Below are 24398 nucleotides of genomic sequence, written 5' to 3' on the forward strand. Positions count from 1 at the left end.
TGTTGGGCCCAGGCCTTCGTGGGCAGGGTTCTGCTTGGTGAGAAGGGTTTGATTGGGCCCCCTGCTCTTTGGATGGCCTTCTCCTTCATTCTCAGGTGTAAGTCTCTGATTGTTCACAAGAGGTCACAACGTCCTTATTAGTTGTCTGTTTACTTGCACTCGTTCTGGAAGAGTGGTCTCCTGAGGACGGCTAATCAGCCGTGTCGATGATCCCCGAGTGGTGATGAAAGCAGTGTAGGCAACGATGATTTGAAGAGAATAACCGAACTTAAATTTGCCTTCTTAGATACAGTACTTATCTAAGAAGGCAAATTCTTAGATAAGTATTCTTAGATAAATACAGTAGAACAGCTACTCAACTGTAGCATTGAGTATAGCATTGAGCATCATGTTTTCCTGAAAATCATTCCCATTGTCCTGGCAAATACCGCAAAAATCGTAAGTGCCAATTTAAAACGATTAAAACCAAGACATGTTCATTATGCCATGCTACTCCAAAATAAGATTGTTGCTGCAACACAATGCTGGCTTGATTGCGCCACTATGCAAAGATTTCACAGCAAGTGAAACTGATATTTAGTAATGATAGAGTAACTTTGATTGCCAATGACATTGTTGTGAATTTTGAAACAGTGTCACGACTTCCGCCGAAGTTGGTTCCTCTCCTTGTTCGGGTGGCGTTCGGCGGTTGGCGTCGCCGGTCTTCTAGCCATCATCGATCCACTTTTCATTTTCCATTTGTTTTGTCTTGTCTTCCCACACACTTGGTTTAAATTCCATCATTACATGTTGTGTATTTAACCCTCTGTTCCCCCCATGTCCTTGTCCGGAATTGTTTGTGCATGTGCACGTTTATTCTGGTGTGCGACGGGTTTTGTACCCATTGATTGTTTGTTCTGATTCCGGTGGTTTTTATTATTAAACTGCTCCATTGTAAACACAGTTTTTGCTCTCCTGCGCCTGACTTCTCTGCCGCCAGTACGCACCCCTTACAAACAGGCCGTTCATAAATTCAGAGCGTTATCATGTTCCTCAATTAATTCAGCACATTTCAGCAGTAGGCCTAAGCTATCTCAACACAGAGCGCGCTCAGGACGCACAGAGCACACCCTGAGTAGGCTATAGCATTGTCGAATCATACAAACTTTGACAAGCTTTGATAAAGCGACCTATGGATTACAGAATAAAGTTTTTAGAATTTTGTGATTTGGGGTTTTAATGGGATTGGGACAATAGGAAAATAGCCTAAGCTCTATACGCAGCTATATAAGGCTACTTTGTGAGTAAATAGATAAATAATACTCTTGATTTAGACTACATTATTGCATGCTAAATATTTCTGATTTCTGCACCCCCACAACATGATGCTGCCAACCCCATGCTTCATGGTTGGGATGGTGTTCTTCGGCTTGCAAGCCTCCCCCTTTTTCATCCAAACATAATGATGGTCATTATGGCCAAACAGATCTATTTTTGTTTCATCAGACCAGAGGACATTTCTCCAAAAAGTACGATCTTTGTCCCCATGTGCAGTTGCAAACTGTAGTCTGGCTTTTTTATGGAGATTTTGGAGCAGTGGCTTCTTCCTTGCTGAGTGGCCTTTCAGGTTATGTCGATATAGGACTCATTTTACTGTGGATATAGATACTTTTGTACCTGTCGTTTGCTGTTGTTCTGAGATTGATTTGCACTTTTCCCACCAAAGTATGTTCATCTTTAGGAGACAGAACGAGTCTCCTTCCTGAGCGGTATGACGGCTGCGTGGTCCCATGGCCCTTGGCTGATTTCTTTTGATTTTCCCATGATGTCAAGCAAAGAGGCACTGAGTTTGAAGGTAGGCCTTGAAATACATCCACAGGTACACCTCCAATTGACTCAAATGATGTCAATTAGCCTATCAGAAGCATCTAAAGCCATGACATAATTTTCTGGAATTTTCCAAGCTGTTTAAAGGCACAGTCAACTTAGTGTATATAAACTTCTGACCCACTGGAATTGTGATACAGTGAATTTGTCACGATCGTCGTTATAATCATACTCAGACCAAAGCGCAGCGTGATATCGGTTCGACATTTTTTTATTAAAGTGAACCGAACAAAAAAACAATAAAGAATAAACGAAACGTGACATTCTGTAGAGCTCACAGGCATCAACACAATAACAAGATCCCACAAAAACCAGTGGGGAAATGGCTGCCTAAATATGATCCCCAATCAGAGACAACGATAAACAGCTGCCTCTGATTGGGAACCATACCAGGCCAACATAAAACTAGACAACCTAGATAGGAACACCCCCCCTAGTCACACCCCGACCTAACCAAAATAGAGAATAAAAAAGTCTCTATATGGTCAAGGAGTGACAGAATTATAAGTGAAATAATCTGTCTGTAAACAATTGTTGGAATTGTGTCATGAAATTACTTGTGTCACGCACAAAGTAGATGTCCTAACCGACTTGCCAAAATTATAGTTTGTTAACAAGAAAATTGTGGAGTGGCTGAAAATTGAGTTTTAATGACTCCAACCTAAGTGTATGTAAACTTCCAACTTCAACTGTAAATACGGTATTTCTGTTTTCTATTTTTAATACATTTGCAAACATTTCTAAAAACCTGTTTTTGCTTTGTCATTATGGAGTATTGTGTGTAGATTGATGAGGAACATTTTTTATTTAATACATTTTAGAATACGTCTGTAACTTAACAAAATGTGGAAAAAGTCAAGGGGTCTGATTACTTTACGAATGCACTGCATATCATATTAACATGGCATAAGTCATGACAAAATCTGTAGAATTGCAGGAAATTTGCTTTCAAACTGCAAACATTTCTCTCCACCCCATGGCAAAACAGGTAGAATTGCAGGAAATTAGCTGTAGAACAAAACAAAAAATATCTTATGCCATATTGGCATAAGTCATTGCAAAATGTGTAGAATTGCAGGGAATTTGTTATAAAATTGCAAAGTTCTCTCCGCCCCATGGCAGAATGTGGAGAATTGCATTTTTCTCTTCACCGTCAAGAGGAGAGCCACTAAAATGTATGTTTTGCCCCCCCAAAAAAACAAGTCTAGAGACTTCAATCTGACAGTGGTGAAGTAATTGCAACTTCAATTGGTGCTGGAGGTAGATGGTAAATATCAAAAGGTTTCTTTTGCCATATTAAAGAGTGACAAACCCCTCCTCGTTGGGTTAAAGTCATGTAACTCACTGGATCTAGTGAATCGAGTACTTACAGTGAATTGTCAAATTATTCATTTTGATGCTGAGGTTTTTGAGGGAATAGGAAAACTCAAGTTACAGCAGCTAAATAGACCAGTGATCCATGCACCTAGAAAGGTACCATTATGCCCAAGAGACAAGCTAAAAGCAGAGCTACTGCAGCTAGAGTCCTTAGATACCCTGATTGGGTCCACTCACTAGTAATAGTTGAGAAGAAAGGCGGCTCTCTCAGACTGTGTATGGATCCAAAAGAGAACAAGTATGTTAAAATTAAAAGAGAACACTTTCAGCTGCCTACCAGGGGGGTGATATTTGGGGACATAGCATGGGCTAAATACTTCTTAAAGCTAGACGCCTTCTCAGGATTTTGCCAGATCAGTCTAGACAAGGAGAGTACAGGACAAATTGTATTTGTCACATGTGCCAAATACAACAGGTGTAGACCTTACCGTGAAATGCTTACTTACAAGCCCTTAACCAACATTGTAGTTTTAAGAAAAATAAGAGTTAAGACAATATTTACAAAATACATTAAAGTAAAAAAATAAAAGAGCAACAATAAAAGAACAACAACGAGGCTATATACAGGGGTCCTGGTACAGAGTCAATGTGTGGGGGTACAGGTTAGTCGAGGTAATTGAGGTAATATGTTACATGTAGGTAGGGTTAAAGTGACTACGCATAGATAATAAACCGTGAGTAGCAGCCGTGTAAAAAAGGGGGCGTGGGGGTCAATGCAAATAGTCCAGGTAGCCATTTGATTAGCTGTTAAGCAGTCTTATGGCTTGGGGGTAGAAGCTGTTAAGAAGCCTTTTGGACCAAGACTTGGCGCTCCGGTACCGCTTGCCGTGCGGTAGCAGAGACTAGGGTGGTTGAGTCTTTGATAATTTTCTGGGCCTTCTTCTGACACCGCCTGATATAGAGGTCCTGGATGGCAGGAAGCTTGGCCCTAGTGATGTACCGGGCCATATGCACTACCCTCTGTAGCGCCTTGCGGTCGGCGGCCAAACAGTTGCAATACCAGGTGGTGATGCAACCAGTCAGGATGCTCTTGATGGTGCAGCTGTATAACCTTTTGAGGATCTGAGGACCCATGCCAAATCTTTTCAGTTTCCTGAGGGGGAAAAGGTGTTGTCATGCCCTCTTCAGGACTGTCTTGGTGTGTTTGGACCATGATAGTTAGTTGGTGATGTGAACACCAAGGAACTTAAAGCTCTCAACTTTCTCCACTACAGCCCCATCGATGAGAATGGGGGAATGCTCGGCCCTCCTTTTCCTGTAGTCCACGATCATCTCCTTTGTCTTGATCACGTTGAGGGAGAGGTTGTTATCCTGGCACCACACTACCAGGTCTCAGACCTCCTCCCTATAGGCTGTCTCATCGTTGTCGGTGATCAGGCCTACCACCGTTGTGTCGTCGGCAAACTTAACGATGGTGTTGGAGTCGTGCTTGGCCACGCGGTCATGGGTGAACAGGGAGTACAGGAGGGGACTGAGCACGCACCCCTGAGGGGCCCCACGTGTGGAGGAACAGTGTGGCAAATGTGTTGTTGCCACCCTTACTGAAGGATACTACTGCTAGTCAGGTGATAACTCACATTGTCATTCTTTGTTCGCCATGGGGTCGCAGGGGTAGTCCGTACGGACAACGCTACACAGTTCAGCTGTTCGGCTTTCAGTGATTTTGCTAAACTGTAGGGGTGCAAGTATGTCAGATCGAGCATACTGCATTTACATTCTAATGGGTTAGTCGGGAAAGATGTCAGAATAGTGAATCTACTGCTTAAGAAAGCTCTTGACTCAAAGACGGATCCATATCTAGCTTTGTTAATCTACCGGGCTACTCTCCTGGAGAGCTGTTGTTCAACAGGAAACTCAATACCAGGTTGCCAGTGCTACTAGAAACAGAAAAGGATGACAAGGCCATTCTTAACAAACAGAGAGAAAAGGGAGTTACGCACAGGAGAAATAGGAGACACTTGTTACTGTACATGTACCTGAGTGTGAGCAAACAGACAGGCAAGAGAGTGAAATTACAAGTCGGACAATGTCCAGCCCAGACACTCCTGTGTCAGACAACACCAGGGAAGCCTGTTGAAACAGGACAGTCAGGTAGAGAATTAAAGGCACCTCAGAGGCATATTGAGGAAATGTAAATGTGTTATTGAAATGCAATGTTCACCATGCAAATGTATTGTAAGTAACCAGGTTGTTTATAGAGAATTGTTTTATCTCTTACGGGAAAAAACGTATCTTGATAAGGTGGATGTGGCATATTGTATATTGTATCCCGATCCAATTCCTGCGCAACCCCATAAATAACCCCCTTGACAGGCGCCCTGCTTCGGAAATTCATACACAAAACACTATTTTCAAAAATCTTTTTGGGGCACAAAGCTGTCATGGTTCTTCCAGGCACCAGAGGGTGGCAGAGACCGCCCTAGAGACTTTGTTTGTTCCTCAGGTGTTGCTTATCATTTCATTATGATTTCCCTTTTAAAAGAGCTGTGTTTTCTGTCCATGTTTGCAGAAGTGTGATTTTGGCTGCTCTGAGTAAGTTTTCGAGTCCTTGTTGGTTTTTCAGTACTACTGTGATCCTTCTTTTACCTTATTTTCAGTAAAGTATTTACGTTGATCCTGAACCATTGATTCCTCATCTGGTCCATTCTCTGCACCTGGGCCCAACCCCACCACGTCACAAAAGCACACTTCTTCTGTTCCGCGGAACACACACAAAAAAATCTGAGTAAGAACAGGTCTTGTTATTCTCACCGACATCACCTTACCCAATGCCTCCATGATACTCCTCGTGACTTCGAAAGAATCCTCCAGGCAACATTGATTCAAAACCCTCACTCCGACTATAAACGAATCTAGGGATTTGTTAGTTTCCTTCACAACTTCACTTATTTTGTTTCCTTGATTTTTCACGACTGTAGCCCTCTCACTCTCTGTACCATTAGTTTCGAACAGAACATCTGTTTCCACCATCTTCCTCCATCTTGTGGGAGCCTCCTGCTGCTCTTTTTTCCTTCTGGTCCTACACTCCACATTGAGACCTGTTTGGCTTGTTATGGACCTGTCATGTTACTAATCTTGATGATGACGATAGCATCAATCATCAAGATATCAATATTTTCTGTGATATTGCACTTCCCTATACACCTCAAGGTATGGAAATATGTCCATATTAATCCTTACTTTATAAGTACTGATAGTTTATTCTCACTTAATATACACTCTCGGGATTATAACATAGATAATAAATAACTGTACATCAAAGGCAATCGCTTTGTGTAATGCTGTAGTTTTTTCAATGGGTGAAGAAGTACATGACTCTCCCTATAGTAGTGCTGTGTGAGAAGCCTGCCGCTAGTCCTAGTAGGTAGCACCATCTTGTGGTGTGTAAACTACAAATGAGCAGCAGGTACTGATGAGAATTACAACCCTGGACTATCATAAAATAATAGGCCTCAGGCCTATACATTGTATCTTTCATTCAAACTGTCCAGTAAAATTCCCATGAACTATGTCGTTCACATCCCCTACTTTTAGCCACTGACTTTTTTTAACAGTAAATTCAACAAGTGGTTATTATTAAACTTGACCAACATACTGTATTTCTTCAGAGTTTATCATTTCAATGAAACCCAATTCTTGTGTTATTTTTCAGGCAGCTCTAAAGTGTTGTCCATATGGGTTGGAATGTTCAACTGGTTTTGAACCGAGGGGCAAGTAGACCCCCAGCTCCGCTAAAACCATTGACAACCATACTGAACAAAAATATAAACGCAACATGAAACAATTGCAAAGATTTTGCTGAGTTATATGAAGAAATCAGTCAATTTAAATATATTAATTAGGCCCTAATCTTCGGATTTCACATGACTGGGCTGGGGCACAGCCATGGGTGGGCCTGGGAAGGCATACGCCCACCCCCTTGGGAGCCAGGCTCAGACAATCAGAATTCGTTTTTCCACACAAAAGGGCTGTGAGGCCTATTTGGACGCACTGGCAAATTCTCTAAAACGACGTTGGAGGCGGCTTATGGTAGAGAAATTAACATAAAATCTCTGGCAACAGCTCTGGTGGGCATTCCTGCAGTCAACATGCCAATTGCATGCTCCCTCAAAACTTCAGACATCTGGCGCATTGTGTTGTGTGACAAAACTGCACATTTTAGAGTAGCCTTTTATTGTTCCCAGCACAAGGTGCATCTGTGTAATGATCATGCTGTTTAATAATCTTCTTGATATGCCACACCTGTCAGGTGGATGGATTATCCTGACAAAGGATGAAATGCGCACTAACAGGGATGTAAACAATTGAGAGAAAACTACTTGTCAGGTATAGTTCACTTTTATTTTATATCCCTCAAATATCAAATTAATGGAGGCCAATATTGAGAAATATCGTGAGGCTACCCTCACAACATTTCCCATAAGAAGCTTTGTGCTTATGGGAAATTTTGTGAGGGTAGCCTCATGATATTTCATGATATTTCATCCTTTGTTTAGGTTTAGGTGGTTTAGGTTAATTTCCCATACTTTGTGGGCTCTGCCTGTCAAGCAGCAAAGGGCGCATTTGCCGATGTACTGTTGGCTGATAATGTTTACTTTGCGAGCTACCTGTAGAAACTTTGTACAGTTAGCTAAACATAGTGTTGGCTAAACATAGGCACTTATTCGACAGGCAACCTTAGCAGCCACCGCCAGCAACATTAATTTTAAATACATCTTTCAATGGAAGAGATTTATTGTTGAGATTTTCAGTTTCTCTGATATAAATCAACAAATCCATATACGCAGCCTGGTCTCATAGACTAGACGTAACAGTAAAAGTAAATCCGGGACCGTAAAAATAGTATGATTGATATGTTATGTTTGATGTGGTTAAATATGACAGAAGGTTACGTCTAGCAATCAAAGGTTGCATATTCGAATCTCATGGACAACTTTAGCATTTAGCTAATGAGCAACTTTTCAACTACTTACTACTTTACAACTACATAGCATGTTAGCTAACCCTTCCCCTAACCTTTTCCCTTTTAGCTAACCCTTCCCCTAACCTTAACCCTTAATCCTAATGTAACAGATGTATAATGTACTCTCCATGCGTTGTGTTTTCTCAAAATAAATCACTTCGGCCAGTGGTCCCAGTTGAGCATCATTTATTTCTGTTGTTAAATGGGAAACAGCACGTTAGTTGTGAAGGGCTTAACAGTATTGATGGCTGTCGATGGCAAAATCCCTTGCATCACATTTTCCTACTGGGCGAACAAAATACAAAAATACAATACAAAATATAACATGTGTAAATACCTGTTGTTAAATGGGAAACAGCACGTTAGTTGTGCAGGGCTTAACGGTATTGATGGCTGTCGATGGCAAAATCTGTAGCATGAAGACAACTGTGTTAGCAATGGCTTATGTGACCATGACATCGGTGTATGCTAGCTAACACACTTATTTACAGCAATCATATGCCAAAGCACATCCCAGAAAGCCCCTCAATCCCTAACAGGTACCATATACACACACATGTATAAATCAGTAACGTACAGCAAACTTGTACACATTGTAAAATAGAAAATAGAAAACAGTATTCAGAACGTGACCTACCCCTTGCATCACATTTTCCTACTGGGAAGACCTGACGTTCGAGATCTCCCCCTATCTGCAAGCGGGGCCAATCACATCACACCTTATTGTCATCAGAGTTGAACTAAGCAATAAGAATGCTTGAACATTAAATACACATTTCTTTAGAGGCAAGTGGAAACATAACCAACCCTGTTACACTAACACCTAGTCTAGTTAATGTTAGCCAGCTAGCTATCGTCAGCGTTAGCCATCTAGACACCTAGCTAACGTTAGCCACAACAAACTGGAATTAGTCAAATGTCATATGTTTAGCAAAATTGTAACATTTGTAGCTTTAGCAAATTCATAACATATCATACAAATTGTAATTCGTAACATAGTAAGTAATAGATGATGGACATCCACAAATTAATACCATTAGAAACGTAACATATCATACTAGATGGAGAGTCTCGGGTTTACATACAGAATAATACTAAATGCTCTGCGACCAGGTTGCAGCCAGCACTGCGTGGTTTTATTTATAGGAACACAAGTTTTAAAATATATGAATTATGAATACAACAAATACAAAAACCAGAAATATACAAACAAGAGTACATAAACCTAACAGACAGGGGTATTACATATCAAGATTAATTTTCAATTTGTTAAATACTTTTATGGTGCGTATTGCTTTTTTGTTTTTACATTTACTGATAATTTCAAAAATAATATTTAAATTCTATCTTAAATAATGTGAAGAGAGGTTTGTTCTCTGCCCACTTTATTTTATGGATAAATAATCTTACATGAAAGATAAACAAATTAACAATGAAAGTTAAATCAGGGTCCATATCATTTGGATCAAAATAAAACAACATCAGAGTCTCTCATATTAACATTAATAGTCGTTTCTTTTAAAATAAAATATTCTAGGAACACAAGTGATGGGGAAAACGCAGAGCCGGGTCACGTGTGTCTATATCTAATCAGACGCGCTAGGCGGGGTCTGTCCTGCCAACTGCAGTCTAACCTAACGTGAATGTAGCATGCGTGACTGCAGACGGTTTAAATACAAAAAAAATCTAAATCCTTGATAGAAAAGGGCCTTTACTAAATTAGCGTATGATTGTTGTTACAATGTATCGTCTCTGTAAAGATATGTTGTTTACATTGACAGAGTGATAGTCAGGCGTCACAGTATTCGCATTATGCTTCCGATGCCTAGAATCGACGGGGACATTTTTGACTGTATCCAACGAGGGAACATTGATCAGTGTGCACATTTCATTCAACATGATCGATCTATCCTCAAAGAGAAAGGTACGTTTATAGGCCTGCCTATGCATTTTTGTAGTATGCATTAGCCAACAATTTACTGTGCACACATTTGGGGAATTAATGTTATTTTCGATTTTTTTAAATCCAAAAGCCTACCATATTGCAGAAGAGCATTTGTGGAAACCAAGACTGTTCTCAGGACAGGCCTGGTAGCTAGATATTTTCGCGTCGCGTCGGAGACAATTTCAACAAACCCAACCCTTTTCGTGCGCAGCCGGCTATACAATTATATGTATCCCCGTGGACCGGTTCGTACATAACATTGTCCATTCAGGCTGCAAAGGTGTCTATTTCCTCTTTAACTCGATTTAATGGCGAGAAGAAAACACCATGCTACAATGCTTGTCCCGGATCTCGCATACTGTGTTCTTTCAATCAGGTTGCAGCGGTCTGTTTTTTTTTCAACCCTGGGGTGTAATCATTAGTCCAAACAGTACCGTTTTGCTACTAAAACAGAGTAAGGCCGAAACATTGTAAAAGACTCCAGCCACCCAAGCCCTAGACTTTTCACTTTGGTACCGTCCGGCAAACGGTACCGGAGCATCAGCTCTCGGACCAACAAGCGCTGAGACAGCTTCTACCCACAAGCCATGCTGTGCTGTTGTCTTAGGTCTCTCTTTATGTCAATTTGTGGTGTCATTTGTCGTGATCTGTGTTTTGTCCTACATTTAAATGTTTAATCCCAGCCCCCATCCCATTCATTGTAAATAAGAATTTGTTCTTAATTGACTTGCCTAGTTAAAGGTTAAATAAAAACATATATAAAAAAAGAAGGCTGCTAAATTGTCAATTAATGGTACCCAAACTATCTGCACTGACTCATGTACTGACCCTATGCACACTCATTAGACTATATAGTGTATTCGGGAAGTTTTCAGACCCCTTGACTTTTTCCACATTTTGTTATGTTACAGCCTTATTCTAAATGGATTACATTGTTTTTTTCCCCCCTCATCAATCGACACTATACCCCATAATAACATTTAGAAACTTTAGCAAAATAAATGAAAACATTTAAACTGAAATATTACATTTACATAAGTATTCAGACTCTTTACTCAGTACTTTGAAGCACCTTTGGCAGTGATTACAGCCTTGAGTCTTCTCAAGCTTGGGTATGATGCTACAAGCTTGGCACACTTGTATTTGGGGAGTTTCTCCCATGCTTCTCTGCAGATCCTCTCAAGCTCTGTCAGGTTGGATGTGTGGCGTCGCTGCACAGCTATTTTCAGGTCTCTCCAGAGATGTTGCCACCGCCATGCTTCACCATTGGGATGGTTCCAGGTTTCCTACAGACGTGACGCTTGGTATTCAGGCAAATCTTGGTTTCGTCAGACGAGAATCTTGTTTCTCATGGTCTGAGTCCTTTAGGTGCCTTTTGGCAAACTCCAAGCGGGCTGCCGTGTGCCTTTTACTGAGGAGTGGCTTCCATTTGGCGACTCTACCATACAGGCCTGATTTGGTGGAGTGCTGCAGAGATGGTTGTCCTTCTGGAAGGTTCTCCCATCTCCACAGAAGAACTCTGGAGCTCTGTCAGAGTGACCATAGGGTTCTTGGTCACCTCCCTGACCAAGGCCATTCTCCCCCGATTGCTCAGTTTGGCCTGGCGGCTAGCTCTATGAAGAGTCTTGGTGTTTCCAAACTTTTTCCATTTTAAGAATGATGGAGGCCACTATATTTTTGGGGACCTTCAAAGCTGCAGAACCTTTTGGTACCCATCCCCAGATCTTTGCCTCGAAACAATCCTGGCTCGGAGCTCTAGGGACAATTCCTTCGACCCCGTGGCTTGGTTTTTGCTCTGACATGCACTGTCTGTGGGACTTTATGTAGACAGGTGTGTGCCTTTCCAAATCATGTCCAATCAATTTTTACCACAGGTGGACTCAATGATGATCAATGGAAACAGGATGCACCTGAGCTCAATTTAGAGTCTCATAGCAAAGGGTCTGAATACTTATTTAAATATGATATCTGTTTTTTATTTTTAATAAATTAGCAAAAATGTCTTAACCTGTTTTCACTTGATCATTATGGGGTATTTTGTGTAGATCAGGATTTTAGAATAAGATAACTATGAACTGTATGTACAGAGCATTCAGAAAGTATTTACACCCTGTCACGTTCCTGACCTGTTTTCTGTTGTTTTGTATGTGTTTAGTTGGTCAGGACGTGAGCTGGGTGGGAATTCTATGTTGTGTGTCTAGTTTGTCTGTTTCTATGTCCAGCCTAATATGGTTCTCAATCAGAGGCAGATGGTAATCGTTGTCCCTGATTGAGAATCATATATAGGAGGCTTGTTTTGTGTTGGGATTTTGTGGGTGTTTGTTTCCTGTCTCTGTGATTGTCTGCACCAGATAGGTCTGTGTCGGTTTTTGCACATTTGTTATTTTGTATTGTTGTTTGTAGTGTTTTACTTGTTCTTTATTAAACATGTTTAACACTAGCCGCGCTGCACTTTGGTCCTCTCCTTCACCTATGGAAGAAAGCCGTTACAGAAACACCCACCAAACCCGGACCAAGCAGCGTGGCAACGGGCAGCAGCAACAGCAGCAGCGGTACAAGGAGGAATGGACATGGGAGGAGATTCTGGACGGAGAAGGACCCTGGGCAGAGCCAGAGGAGTGTCGCCGTCCCAAAGCGGAGCTGGAGGCATCAAAAGCGGAGAGGCGGCATTATGAGGCGCTTGCAAGGCAGAGTGGCTGGAAACCCGAGAGGCTCACCCAAAAATTTCTTGGGGGGGGGGCTAAAGGGGAGTGTGGCGAAGCCGGGTTGGATACCTGAGCCAACTCCCCGGGCTTACCGTGGAGTGAGAGGGCGTCGTACTGGTCAGACACCGTGTTATGCGGTAAAGCGCACGGTGTCCCCAGTACGCGTGCTTAGCCCAGTGCGGGCTATTCCACCTTGCCGCACTGGGAGGGCTAGGTTGGGCATCGAGCCGGATGTCATGAAGCCGGCCCAACGTATCTGGCCTCCAGTACGTCTCCTCGGGCCGGCGTACATGGCACCAGCCTTACAGGTGGTGTCCCCGGTTCGCCTGCATAGCCCAGTGCGGGTTATTCCACCTCGCCGCACTGGCAGGGCTACGGGGACCATTCAACCTGGTAGGGTTGGAGAGGCTCGGTGCTCAAGAGCGCGTGTCCTCCTTCACGGTCCGGTATATCCGGCGCCACCTTCCCGCCCCAGACCAGTACCACCAGTGCCTACACCACGCACCAGGCTTCCAGTGCATCTCCAGAGCCCTGTTCCTCCTCCCCGCACTCGCCCTGAGGTGCGTGCCCTCAGCCCGGTACCTCCAGTTCCGGCACCACGCACCAGGCCTACTGTGCGCCTCAGCAGGTCAGAGTCGGCCGTCTGCTCAACGCCGCCTGCACTGCCTGTCTGCCCAGCGCCGTCTGAGCCATCCGTCTGCCCAGCACCGTCTGAGCTGCCTGCCTGCCCAGCGCCGTCTGAGCCATCCGTCTGCCCAGCGCCGTCTGAGCCATCCGTCTGCCCAGCGCCGTCTGAGCCATCCGTCTGCCCAGCGCCGTCTGAGCCATCCGTCTGCCCAGCGCCGTCTGAGCCATCCGTCTGCCCAGCGCCGTCTGAGCCATCCGTCTGCCCAGCGCCGTCTGAGCCATCCGTCTGCCCAGCGCCGTCTGAGCCATCCGTCTGCCCAGCGCCGTCTGAGTCATCCGTCTGCCACGAGCCATTAGAGCCGCCCGTCTGCCACGAGCCATTAGAGCCGCCCGTCTGTCCCGAGCCATTAGAGCCGTCCGTCAGTCAGGAGCCGCTAGAGCCGTCCGTCAGTCAGGAGCTGCCAGAGACGCCAGCCAGTCAGGAGCTGCCAGAGACGCCAGCCAGTCAGGAGCTGCCAGAGACGCCAGCCAGTCAGGAGCTGCCAGAGACGCCAGCCAGTCAGGAGCTGCCAGAGACGCCAGCCAGTCAGGAGCTGCCAGAGACGCCAGCCAGTCAGGAGCTGCCAGAGACGCCAGCCAGTCAGGAGCTGCCAGAGACGCCAGCCAGTCAGGAGCTGCCAGAGACGCCAGCCAGTCAGGAGCTGCCAGAGACGCCAGCCAGTCAGGAGCTGCCAGAGACGCCAGCCAGTCAGGAGCTGCCAGAGACGCCAGCCAGTCAGGAGCTGCCCTACAGTCATGAGCTGCCCTACAGTCATGAGCTGCCCTCCAGTCATGAGCTGCCCTCCAGTCCGGAGCTGCCACTCAGTCCGGAGCTGCCACTCAGTCCGGAGCTGCCACTCAGTCCGGAGCTGCCACTCAGTCCGGAGCTGCCACTCAGTCCGGAGCTGCCCCTCTGTCCTGAGCTACCTCTCTGTCCTGAGCTACCTCTCTGTCCTGAGCTACCTCTCTGTCCTGAGCTACCTCCTAAATCATGTGGGGGCCTTGGGGAGGATTCTTAGGCCAAGGTCGTGGGCGAGGGTCGCCACTCAAAGGACGCTAAGGAGGGGGACAAAGACAGTGGTGGAGTGGTGTCCTCGTCCTGCGCCGGAGCCGCCACCGCGGACAGATGCCCACCCAGACCCTCCCCTTGAGTTTTAGGGGTGCGCCCGGAGTTCGCACCTTGAGGGGGGGGTTCTGTCACGTTCCTGACCTGTTTTCTGTTGTTTTGTATGTGTTTAGTTGGTCAGGACGTGAGCTGGGTGGGAATTCTATGTTGTGTGTCTAGTTTGTCTGTTTCTATGTCCAGCCTAATATGGTTCTCAATCAGAGGCAGATGGTAATCGTTGTCCCTGATTGAGAATCATATATAGGAGGCTTGTTTTGTGTTGGGATTTTGTGGGTGTTTGTTTCCTGTCTCTGTGATTGTCTGCACCAGATAGGTCTGTGTCGGTTTTTGCACATTTGTTATTTTGTATTGTTGTTTGTAGTGTTTTACTTGTTCTTTATTAAACATGTTTAACACTAGCCGCGCTGCACTTTGGTCCTCTCCTTCACCTATGGAAGAAAGCCGTTACACACCCCTTGACTTTTTCCACATTTTGTTGTGTTACAAGGTCGGATTAAAATGGATTTCATTGTAATTTTTTCGTAAACGATCTATACAAAATAATGTAATGTGGAAGAAAAATTCAAACCTTTGTAAAAAAAAAAATATATATATATATATACACTATATTTTGATTACATAAGTACTCAAGCCCTGAGTTAATACATGTTACAATCGCCTTTTGCAGTGATTACAGCTGTGAGTATTTCTGGGTAAGTGTCTAAGAGCTTTGCAACCCTGGATTGTACAATATTTGCACATTATTCTTTTAAAAACCCTTCAAGCTCTGTGAAGTTGGTTGCTGATAATTGCTAGACAGCCATTTTCAAGTCTTGCAATATATTTTCAAGCCAATTTAAACTGTATCTTGGCAACTCAGGAACATTCAATGTTGTCTTTGTAAGCAACTCAGTGTATATTTGGCCTTGCGTTTTAGATTATTGTCCAGCTGAAAGGTGAATTTCTCTCCTAGTGTCTGTTGGAAAGCATACTGAACCAGATTTTCCTCTAGTATTTTGCCTGTGCTTACCTCTATTCTGTTTATTTTTATCCCCAAAAAACATTCTAGTCCTTGCCAACGACAAGCAAACCCATAACATGATGCAGCCACCACCATGCTTGAAAATATGAAGAATTGCACTCAGTGATGTGTTGGATTTGACCAAAATATAACGCTTTGTATTCATTTCTTTGCCACATTTTTTGCAGTTTTACTTTTGTGCCATATTGCAAACAGGATGCATGTTTTGGAATATATATCCTTCTTGTCACCCTGTCATTTAGGCTAGTATTGTGGAGTAACTACAATGTTGTTGGTTCTAAGCTGACATATGGAATTGTTTTAAGAAGGTCATACCATGGATCATTTAGCTATTTGATTTGGAATTGTAGGACCCCTTTAGGCATCAACAAAAATATATTTTAAAAAAGATTTAAAATATACAATTTGGCCTTTACTACTACAGTATAGCCCATAGAAATGCATCGAATAACACATTCATTAAAAAAGACAGTCACAAAACTACCGACGTACTTCCATTAATTTATATGGGTTACCTTTAAACGAGCCCCGTGTCATTGGGGGGGGGGGGGGGGTCATAGAGCAAAACGTGTTCGTGAGAGTCCCCTTTTTATAGAGGGGTTCGTTTGTAGGCCAAACTGTTTGGATCCTACAGACGTTTTTGTGAGAAGACAATTTAAGGATGTCTCCCGGTCTGCCAAACAGCGCTGTAGCTCTGACACTTTCAACCGCAGATGCGGAAGGGCGACATAGGCGGATGCGGTGGATTGAGACGCAGCCCATGCAAAAAAAGAAACGTCCCTTTTTCAGGACCCTGTCTTTCAAAGATAATTCATACAAATCCAAATAACTTCACAGATCTTCATTGTAAAGGGTTTAAACACTGTTCCCCATGCGTGTTCAATGAACCATAAACAATTAATGAACATGCACGTGTGGAACGGTCGTTAAGACACTAACAGCTTACAGACGGTAAGCAATTCAAACTTAAGACACTAAAGAGGCCTTTCTACTGACTCTGAAAAACACCAAAAGAAAGATGGCCAGGGTCCCTGCTCATCTGCACAAACGTGCCTTAGGCATGCTGCAAGGAGGCATGAGGACTGCAGATGTGGCCAGTGCAATAAATTGCCATGTCTGTACTGTGAGACGCCTAGACAGCACTACAGGGAGACAGGACGGACAGCTGATCATCCTCACAGTGGCAGACCATGTGTAACAACACCTGCACAGGATCGGTACATCCGAACATCACACCTTCCGGACAGGTACAGGATGGCAACAACTGCCCGAGTTATACCAGGAACGCACAATCCCTCCATCAGTGCTCAGACTGTCCGCAATAGGCTGAGAGAGGCTGGACTAAGGGCTTGTAGGCCTGTTGTAAGGCAGGTCCTCACCAGACATCACCGGAAAATCTGGTGCAGTCCATGAGGAGGAGATGTACTGCAGTACTTAATTCAGCTGCTTGCCACACCAGATACTTACTGTTACTTTTGATTTTGACCCCCCCCCCTTTGTTCAGGGACACAGTATTCCATTTCTGTTAGTCACATGTCTGTGGAACTTGTTCCGTTTATGTCTCAGTTGTTGAGTCTTATGTTCATACAAATACTTACACATGTTAAGTTTGCTGAAAATAAACGCAGTTGACAGTGAGGGGGCGTTTCTTTTTTTGCTGAGTTTATACAGTTGAAGTCAGAAGTTTACATACACTTAGGTTGGAGTCATTCAAATTCGTTTTTCAACCACTCCCCAAATTTCTTGTTAACAAACTATAGTTTTGGTAAGTTGGTTAGGACATCTACTTTGTACATGACACAAGTAATTTTTCCAACAATTGTTTACAGACAGATTAGTTCACTTATAATTCACTGTATCACAATTCCAGTGGGTCAGATGTTTTACATACACTAAGTTGACTTTAAACAGCTTGGAAAATTCCCGAAAATTATGTCATGGATTTAGAGCTTCTGATAGGCTAATTGACATCATTTGAGTCAATTGCAGGTGTACCTGTGGATGTATTTCAAGGCCTACGTTCAAACTCAGTGCCTCTTTGCTTGACATCATGGGAAAATCTAAATAAATCAGCCAAGACCTTGGGTCTCGACCCCGCCCTGTGCAACTGGGTCCTGGACTTTCTGATGGGCCGCCCCCAGGTGGTGAGGGTAGGATACAACATCTCCACCCCGCTGATCCTCAACACTTGGGCCCCACAAGCGTGCGTTCTCAGCCCTCTCCTGTACTCCCTGTTCACCCATGACTGCGTGGCCATGCACGCCTCCAACTCAATCATCAAGTTTGCAGACGACAGTACAGTGGTAGGCTTGCTTACCAACAACGACGAGACGGCCTACAGGGAGGAGGTGAGGGCCCTTGGAGTGCGGTGTCAGGAAAATAACCTCACACTCAACGTCAACAATACAAAGGAGACGATCGTGGACTTCAGGAAACAGCAGCGGGAGCATCTCCCCTATCCACATCAACGGGACAGTAGTGGAGAAGGTGGAAAGTTTTAAGTTCCTCGGCGTACACATCACGGACAAACTGAAATGGTCCACCCACACAGACAGCGTGGTGAAGAAGGCCCAACAACACTGCCCACAACCGTAAGGCTCTCCAGAGGGTAGTGAGGTCTGCACAACGCATCACCGGGGGCAAACTACCTGCCCTCCAGGACCCCTACACCACCCGATGTCACAGGAAGGCCAAAAAGATCATCAAGGACAACAACCACCCGAGCCACTGCCTGTTCACCCCGCTATCATCCAGAAGCGAGGTCAGTACAGGTGCATCAAAGCTGGGACCGAGAGACTGAAAAACAGCTTCTATCTCAAGGCCATCCGACTGTTAAACAGCCATCACTAACATTGAGTGGCTGCTGTCAACATACTGACTCAAATCTCGAGCCACTTTAATAATAAAAAATTGGATGTAATAAATGTATCACTAGTCACTTTAAACAATGCCACTTTATATAATGTATACACACCCTACACTGCTCGTCTCATATGTATATACTGTACTCTATACCATCTACTGCATCTTGCCTATGCTGCACGGCCATTGCTCATCCATTTACTTATACACTGCTCAAAAAAATAAAGGGAACACTTAAACAACACAATGTAACTCCAAGTCAATCACACTTCTGTGAAATCAAACTGTCCACTTAGGAAGCAACACTGATTGACAATAAATTTCACATGCTGTTGTGCAAATGGAATAGACAAAAGGTGGAAATTATAGGCAATTAGCAAGACACCCCCAATAAAAGAGTGATTCTGCAGGTGGTGACCACACACCACTTCTCAGTTCCTATGCTTCCTGGCTGATGTTTTGGTCACTTTTGAATGCTGGCGGTGCTCTCACTCTAGTGGTAACATGAAACGGAGTCTACAACCCACACAAGTGGCTCAGGTAGTGCAGCTCATCCAGGATGGCACATCAATGCGAGCTGTGGCAAGAAGGTTTGCTGTGTCTGTCAGCGTAGTGTCCAGAGCATGGAGGCGCTACCAGGAGACAGGCCAGTACATCAGGAGACGTGGAGGAGGCCATAGGAGGGCAACAACCCAGCAGCAGGACCGCTACCTCCGCCTTTGTGCAAGGAGGAGCACTGCCAGAGCCCTGCAAAATGACCTCCAGCAGGCCACAAATGTGCATGTGTCAGCATATGGTCTCACAAGGGCTCTGAGGATCTCATCTCGGTACCTAATGGCAGTCAGGCTACCTCTGGCGAGCACATGGAGGGCTGTGCGGCGAGCACATGGAGGGCTGTAGGCCACACAAGCTCACAGAACGGAAGCACAGAGTGCTGAAGCGCGTGTCCTCGGTTGCAACACTCACTACCGAGTTCCAAACTGCCTCTAGAAGCAATGTCAGCACAAGAACTGTTTGTCGGTAGCTTCATGAAATGGGTTTTCATGGCTGAGCAGCCGCAGACAAGCCTAAGATCACCATGCGCAATGCCAAGTGTCGGCTGGAGTGGCGTAAAGCTTGCTGCCATTGGACTCTGGAGCAGTGGAAACGCGTTCTGAGTGATGAATCACGCTTCAGCATCTGGCAGTCCGACGGACAAATCTGGGTTTGGCGGATGCCAGGAAACCGCCACCTGTCCCAATGCATAGTGCCAACTGTAAAGTTTGGTGGAGGAGGAATAATGGTCTTGGGCTGTTTTTCATTTTGAAACTATCAGACCAGGGGTGAAAATACAGACTGCTGCAACCTGATTGGCTTAACGCGGTACTTGGCTTAACGCGGTACGCGACATCCGGGACGAGCAATAGCCACTCTAGCATGGTGGTGGAAAATGGTAAAGAGAATATGCATATTTTTTTCATTTTCTCCCACCTTGAGTTGAGGAGGAAACCGACTTTGGGCGAACCATACTTTGGCCTATTCTAAGGGCACGTCCGGGTAGTGTGCCTAAGTTATCATACCGTTATTCTAGGTAATTTGTTCTTAACTTCTCTAAGGAAATGCTGAATAATAAGCATGTCAGAGGTGATCATACTGAGATGATTGTTGTCAGAGCTTTTCCAGAAGCCTTTTTCACACAGCTATCGCTTTACAACATCAAACATGAGCAAATTGCTTTGTTATATATATATATATATATATATATATATATAAAAAATGTGTTATAACCAATCTTACCATCTTATCACTACTGGCCATATTCCGCCTAGTTTAAAATCATACAAAATTTAAGGTCCAGCGTTCCATCACAGTTCCAGAATGCATCACCACTCACTGTTCTTAGATGACTGCTGATGTCTCCTGTTGGGATTTTGTCATGTTGAGGGACCTTGTCTGTTTTATCAGTGATCTGAGATGAGTAGTTAGTCTATCCTTTCAGACATCTCCTGTGACAGTATGGCAGGAAGTCACAGCAGCTAAAAAGACAGTGGTATAGAGACAATAGTAGGCCTACTGCTCTTTAGGTGGTTAGGTTTTGAAGTGACTATCTGTAAGTAATCAAATAAATGTGATCATTTACAGTTATAGCACCCTAATCATCTTTGTGTGTCGGTCTGTATCTGCGTCTGTGTCTGTGTGTAGGTTGGGGTGGTTTCACCCCTCTCCACTTTGCGGCCTTCCAAGGTAACCGTTCGATAGTTAACCTGTTGCTAAGCAATGGAGCTGACCCCAACCTGACCTGCGATGCAGGAATGACGGCCTTCCACTTAGCCTGCAGGTCGGTAACACTACCTGTCTCCCACCTCAGTATCTACAGATTTGAATGGATTGAATAGGTCCCCCTATCCAGTCCTATTAGATCTATGGAAAGGGACTAGGGGAAGAGCATTGGGCCCCTGGAGCATCTAGAAATGCCCCCGTCTCTCCTTCTTCGCCCTGAAATGTGTACTCGTACACTCCCCCTCATGGATGTAAAAGGAATGGACTGGTGTAAGACATATGGTGGAACCTCCCTCCAGCCTGTGCTTACATCAGTCCAATGCTTTGAAATCCTTGAGGGGGAGTGAACAAGTGCAAATCAAATTTGATTGGTCGCATACACATATGTAGCACATGTTATTGCGGGTGTAGAACAAAGCTTGTGTACTAGCACTGGTAAAGAATTAATTGTACTATTAATAGTAATTATTATTGACGGTGATGTCTGTGTCTCTCCAGGCACGGTAATGTATATGTGATGCACCAGATTATGCAGCATGGAGCTGATCTACGCATGGTAGACCATCAGGGAAAAACCGCCCTACACCATGGAGTGTCTGGAGGCAACATGTAAGGACACACACACACACACACACACACACAGCTACATAATATTACACACACACACACGTAACTCAGCAAAAAAAGAAACGTCCTCACTGTCAACTATGTTTATTTTCAGCAAACTTAACATGTGTAAGTATTTGTATGAACATAAGATTTTTTTGATTTTTTAAAATCTTTATTTAACTAGGCAAGTCAGTTAAGAACAAATTCTTATTTTCAATGACAGCCTAGGAACAGTGGGTTAACTGCCTTGTTCAGGGGAAGAACGACAGATTTTTACCTTGTCAGCTCGGGGATTCAATCTTGCAACCTTTCGGTTACATGTCCAACGCTCTAACCACTAGGCTACCTGCTGCCAACAACTGAGACATAAACTGAACAAGTTCCACAGACATGTGACTAACAGAACTGGAATACTGTGTCCCTGAACAAAGGACTGCACCAGATTTGCCAGTTCTTGCTGTGAGATGTTACCCCACTCTTCCACCAAGGCACCTGCAAGTTCCCGGACAATTCTGGGGGGAATGGCCCTAGCCCTCACCCTCCGATCCAACAGGTCCCAGACGTGCTCAATGGGATTGAGATCTGCGTATGTGCTAGCATGAGCAGCGCGAGCTTCCTTCTTTTGCGCAAGTGAAATTGAACATGTTTCATTATTTGAGACTAAATTGATTTTATTATATAAATTATTTTATTATATTAAGTTAAAATAAGTATTCATTGTTCATTCAGTATTGTTGTAATTGTCATTATTACAGATACATAAAAATTGTTCGATTAATCGGTATAGGCTTTTTTTGGTCCTCCAATAAATCGGTATCAGCGTTGAAAAATCATAAATCGGTTGACCTCTACTTTGTACGCCTATGTAGGTATTCCATAAAAAATCTGCCGTTTCCAGCCAGTCATTTAAAACATTAACAATGTCTACACTGTATTTCTGATCAATTTGATTTTAATGGACAAAAAAATGTGCTTTGCTTTCAAAAAAATTCTAAGTGACCCCAAACTTTTGAACGGTTGTATGTATGTATGTATGTATGTATGTATGTATGTATGTATGTATATACAGTTGAAGTCGGAAGTTTACATACACTTAGGTTGGAGTCATTACAACTCGTTTTCAACAACTCCACAAATTTCTTGTTAACAAACTATATTTTCAACAAGTCTGTTAGGACATCTACTGTGTGCATGACAAGTAATTTTTCCAACAATTGTTTAGACTAATTATTTCACTTATAATTCACATTTAAAGGTAGGCCTTGAAATACATCCACAGGTACACCTCCAATTGACTCAAATTATGTCAACTAGCCTATCAGAAGCTTCTAAAGCCATGACATCATTTTGTGAAATTTTCCAAGCTTTTTAAAGGCACAGTCAACTTAGTGTATGTAAACTTCTGACCCACTGGAATTGTGATACAGTGAATTATAAGTGAAATAATCTGTCTGTAAACAATTGTTGGAATAATGACTTGTCATGCACACAGTAGATGTCCTAACAGACTTGTTGAAACTATAGTTTGTTAACAAGAAATTTGTAGAGTGGTTGAAAAACGAGTTTTAATGACTCCAACATACAGTTGAGGTCGGAAGTTTACGTACACGTATGTGAACCCTTTGAAATGATCTGGATTTCTACATAAATTGGTCATGAAATTAGATCTGATCTTCATCTAAATCACAACAACAGACAAACACAGTCTGCTTAAAATAATAACACACAAATTATTGTATTTTTTTTGTCTATTGGAATACATAATTTAAACATTCACAGTGTAGGTTGGAAGAAGTATGTGAACCCCTACGCTAATAACTTCTCCAAAACCTAATTGGAGTCAGCTAATGTGGAGTCCAATCAATGAGACGAGATTGAAGATGTTGGTTAGAGCTACCCTGCTCTTTAAAAAAACACTCACAAAATTTGAGTTTGCTCTTCACAAGAAGCTTTGCCTGATGTGAACCATGCCTCAAACGAAAGAGATTAAGAAATGTTGACTTGCATAAAGTTGGAAAGGGTTACAAAAGTATCTCTAAAAGCCTTGATGTTCATCAGTCCACGGTAAGACAAATTGTCTATAAATGGAGAAAGTTCAGCACTGTTGAAACTTTCCCTAGGAGTGGCCGTCCTGCAAAGATGACTGCAAGACCACAGCGCAGAACGCTCAATGAGGTTAAGAAGAATCCTAGGAGTGTCAGCTAAAGACTTACAGAAATCTCTGGAACATGCTAACATCTCTGTTTACGAGTATACGATACGTAAAACACTAAACAAGAATGGTGTTCATTGGAGGACACCACGGAAAAAGCCACTGCTGTCCAAAGAAAAACATTTCTGCACATCTGAAGTTAGCAAAAGAGCATCTGGATGTTCCACAGTGCTACTGGCAAAACATTATGTGGACAGATGGAACTAAGTTGAGTTGTTTGGAAGGAACACACAACACTATGTGTGGCGGGGAAAAAAGGCCCAGCACACCACCATCAACCTCATCCCAACTGTAAAGTATGGTGGAAGAAGTATCATGGTTTGGAGCTGCTTTGCTGCCTCAGGACCTGGAGAGCTTGCTATCATCGACGGAAAAATGTATTCCCAAGTTTATCAAGACATTTTGCAGGAGAATGTAAGGCTATCTGTCCACCAATTGAAGCTCAACAGAAGTTGGGTGACGCAACAGGACAACGACCCAAAACACAGAAGTAAATCAACAACGGAATGGCTTCAACAGAAGAAAATACTCCTTCTGGAGTGGCCCAGTCAGAGTCTTGACCTCAACCCGATTGAGATGCTATGGCATGACCTCGAGAGCGGTTCACACCAGACATCCCAAGAATATTGCTGAACTGAAACAATTTTGTAAAGAGGAATGGTCCAAAATTCCTCCTGACCGTTGTGCAGGTCTGATCCGCAACTGCAGAATGTTTGGTTGAGGTTATTGCTGCCAAAGGAGGGTCAACCAGTTAATAAGTCCAAGGGTTTACATACTTTTCCCACTC

The sequence above is a fragment of the Salvelinus namaycush genome, chromosome 22, assembly GCF_016432855.1.
Source record: "Salvelinus namaycush isolate Seneca chromosome 22, SaNama_1.0, whole genome shotgun sequence".
Lineage (NCBI taxonomy): Eukaryota > Metazoa > Chordata > Actinopteri > Salmoniformes > Salmonidae > Salvelinus > Salvelinus namaycush.